Here is a 4,553-nt window from a genome sequence, read left to right on the forward strand (position 1 = left end):
AGGTGAGGGCTGCTTGTGTGTTGCCTCACTTTTGGTTGCCGCGGGCAACAAGTGGTTGGAGATTGTCTCAGATAGCAGCCTGAGCTGGTGCTAGGCAGCTTGCGGCATCTTCATGCGGTTACACCTAGCTACCTCTTTGTTAGGTGTGTGTGTGTATGTGTGCACTAGGTTTTATGTTATTGTGTGCACTTCCCCTTTTAGTGGTGTTTTCCCTTCCCTGGTGATGGAAGGGTTAACTCCCTTTCTGTGTGTGTGAGACACTGGGTGTGTCTGTGTGGGTGTGGCCACTTAGGCCTATATAGCCTCTGTGTTTAGCATGGCTCAGTAGGTTGTTTCAGCCATGCTAAGCTGGAGCAGCCTCCTGTGAATACCATCTTCCAGTAAGGGCCATCCTTCCGGTCATAGTATCCATATCCCTGATGTTTAGTTTATGTCCATTACCTTTGGTTCTTATTGCAGCTATGAACGTCCTGGTTCCTGTGTGTCTTTATGTGTGTGCTGTTTGTCTATGTTTGTGCGTACAGCGTTTTCTGAGCACGGGTTCCAGTCAGCAAGGCTGTGGCAGGTTTGTGTGGAACTGTTTGGGGTTCACCTGTCATGTTCATAGTCCTGTTTATGTTTCACTTCTTTCTTGCTGCTTGGCCAGTGAGACTCCTGCTCCTCCGTGCCTATGAGGAGTAGGTTGTCTTACCCTACTCCTTAGTTCAGGGCCATCCTGAGGGCTTGCAGGGACTATTAGGTTCCAGAGTATGAGCCCTCCTACCACCAGGGTCGGCTCATACAGACAGAAGACAGGGTCAGCGTTAGGGACGCAATAGGAGGTGACCTGCTCCCTAATTCAGTTGCCCTGACCGAGTAGCGACCGGACATTTCTGAGCATCGCACGGCTGAGGGTTTTCCCCATCTTCAGCCGTGACACAAATCCTGCGGGCTGTGTTAAGCCCCAACCCCTCCCGCTAAGCCTAGTTCTTTTTAGAACAACTAAAAGTTTCAAATTATTGCGAAAATAAGGCATACTCAATCATTTGGGGATTTTATTTTATGCCACAATAGTGGCGTAACGATATTGATAAATGCCACCCATAATTCTTGCATGACTTGACCGGGGACACAATATTATTTAAATAAATAAATAAAGCCTTTTTTTTTATTAGAAAAAAAAAGTATGCCACCACTAGCCCACACCGCAGTTCTTATAGCCCTGTCTCCGGCTACCATTAACTATGTTTCCCTTGTGTCAAAAGGTCCAAAAAGGGGATACAATTTTGAAAAATATCTTAGCTGCACTATAAAATAGCAATGGTAGAAAAATAAAACTGGCATAAAAATAAAGCCTCATGTATAACCCCAAAAAAAGAAAAAAGTTATGTTTTTTGAAGCCGCGTGTACTAAAAAACAAACAAAAAATGTGTCTGGTCATGAAGCAGGTTAAATGGTCCAGCCTTGAACTGCTTGCCTGAGTCTCATTTTTTCATTAAAAATTTTGCTTGACAAGCTCATTAGAGTGGAGCCACAAATTTTCAATCGAAGAAAAGAACATACATAGGGTTCTTAAGGAGAAGAGAAAGGAACTCCGGGCAAATGTCATTCCACTAGTGACTCACTGAAGTGACCCCATATTATTAGACGCAGGCAGTATAGTTGTGAACATTAAGTGTTGGATTTCTGTATAGAAGGTATTTAAAAGACTATATAAGACCTTCACCTAACCTATGAGCATAGAAGCGCCTCTGGAGATTGACAAGGTTAATTAAATGCCTTTGAACTTCAATGCTGCTCCAAGGCACAATTTATATTCAAATGATGAAGCATCTTATTTTACATATTTGACATTTTCTATGTAGACATAATATACAAGCATTTTCTCGCTTGCAATAGCATAAAAAAACACAGTTTTTGTAGGCATTTTGCATTAAGCTAACAAATACAATGGGACACATTCACTAATACTGGTATACTCCCGAGCAATACACCAGTATTTACAGTTTAATATATAGCATATTATGCATCTATAGTGCAGGAATATAGTGCAGCTACTCAATGAGATTGAAAGATATGAGAAAAAAATTGGTGTAATATGTTTTTGCTTGAATGTAAAAATACTGGCCCATCAGGAAACACTAAAATTACAACTTTATTAGTATTAAAGGGCATCTATCAGCAGATTTGTACCTATGACACTGACCCGTTACATGTGCCCTTGGCAGTTGAAGGCGTCTGTGTTGGTCCCATGTTCATATGTAACTGCATTACGGAGAAAAATTATGACTTAATATATGCAAATTAGCCTTTAGGAGCAACGGGGGCGTTGATGTAAGGCCTCTTGCGCACAAACGGGTATTTGTTCCATTTTTTGTGTTCCGTATAAGGAACCATTCATTTCAATGGATCAGCAAAAAAAAAGGAAGGTACTCCGTATGCCTTTCGTTTCCGTATTTCTGCAGCGTCCCACTCAGAACCAGTGGGAACTGCAAAATTACTGTAAAACTGCATTATTGCATTGCGTATCATATTTTGCATTATAACACCTGTTGTATGCCTGTTCATAGGCTGGCTAGGTGTAATTATACATCCCACCACTAGATGGGGATAGCACCACTCTGGGATATCCAGCCCAGCTCAGTTCTTATCAGTAGTCAGTCTGTAGTTAGTTTCGAGTGAGTGCAGATCAAGCACCAAACTGCTCAGGCATAAGTCTAGTCCAGAAAGGGACAAAGAAAAGGAAAGACTAGAAACCAAAGGATAAAAGCCACTATCCAGGCATCAAAGACCTTTGGGAATTCAGGTGAGGGATTATTTAGCCCCTGGCAACCTCACCAAATTTTACTGGTTTAAAAAGGACCTTCAAGCTAAGCTAAAACCCAGCCAAACCTATTAACAGTGGATCAACAGAATTCCTCTAAATTACAAAAGACTGTATTCTGTTTGGATGTAAATGCCGCAACTAGAACCAACTTCAGTAAAAGTTGTGAGTTGTATCCTACCCTTATTGAGAGACTTTTGCTTGTTGCACGCTGTGTTGGGCTACAGAACTGTTTAAACTGTTTGGAAGTTGCATGGAAGTGTTATAGCAGTCATCAGCAAAAAAAATTGCAGTGTCAAAAGTGAGAAAATCAGGCATTTGTGTGTTACTAAAACTGCTTGCTGTCATTGAATGGACTGTTTCTATGCACTTAAAATGGCCGCCGGTGACCTTCTTGTTTGAAAAAACTACTGCGCCATCACTGTGGATAAGTTAGTGACACCCCCTGAAAAGCGTGAAAATCTGGTGCCGCCCATTTATGCAAAATTGTCCGGCCAGCCCGTCCTACCTTTAGTGTATCAATTCTGGGAGGCCGATCCTATATGCAAACGCAGCGCCGCCTCCTTTACCCAATAAAGAGTTCTACCATAAAAACAAAAAGGAACTGAACTTGCCATCCACTCCTAAGCAGCGGATGATGGAGGGACAACCGGAAGGATCTTCCCCTGATTCATGGGATTCTGGAAGTCCAATCCCTACGGATGTGTCGTCCTGTTCAGATCCCTACAATTAAAGTAGGCCGTTTACTAAACATTTAGATGGAGCAGGAGCTGCCATCGTTTTGAGAGGACTTCTCTTCTTGTTTTTGTTTTGAGACCCTCTCTGTGTTTTTATTTGCAAGGACTCCACTTGAATTCATTAAAAAAATGATTACAGTTGCACTTTTATTTTTGTGTTTTATGCTATTTAACCCCTTTTTACCCCATTTTCAGGTTGTCAAGGGACTATGTTGATGTATTGTTTAAAGTATACTACCCAGAAAGACTTTCTGTGCTCATCCTTTTTTATATCCAAACATTTTGCACTTTAAAAAGTTTTTATACATGTTTTTATACCCCATTTTAGGTATGACTTTACCTTTAAAACCATATCCTGGACATATTTATTGCCCTTATGTGAGATCACTACTTAACTACCATTTTTGGCTGTAAAGCATCAACCAAGAAAAATGTGTGTGTGATATATTATATAAATATATATATAAATTTATTTTTGTGCATAACCTTTTATCTACAGGAGGTTATCAAAGAGTCATGATAATGCATTGCAATGTCTATATCCATATGTGTATATTTGGTGGTGTGTATTTGGTGTATTACAGGAAACGGCTTAGAGATCCACAGCTTCAGATACCAATGTTGAGGGCGACTTATGTTTTACCATGGGGGTATGCAGCGTCCCACTCAGGACACGTGGAAACTGCAAAATTACTGTAAAACTGCATTATTGCATTGCGTGTCATTTTGCATTATAACACCTGTTGTATCCCTGTTCATATGCTGGCTAGGTGTAATTTATACATCCTACCACTAGATGGGGATAGCACCACTTTGGTTTATCCAGCCCAGCTCGGGTCTTATCAGTAGTCAGTCTGTAGTTAGTTTCAAGAGAGTGCAGATCAAGCACCAAACTGCTCAGGCAAAAGTCTAGTCCAGAAAGGGACAAAGAAAAGGAAAGACTAGAAACCAAAGGATAAAAGCCAATATCCTGTCGTCATGACAAATACCACCAAGGGACCCAGCCGCCACAA

This window comes from Bufo gargarizans, chromosome 9 (genome assembly GCF_014858855.1).
Source record: "Bufo gargarizans isolate SCDJY-AF-19 chromosome 9, ASM1485885v1, whole genome shotgun sequence".
Lineage (NCBI taxonomy): Eukaryota > Metazoa > Chordata > Amphibia > Anura > Bufonidae > Bufo > Bufo gargarizans.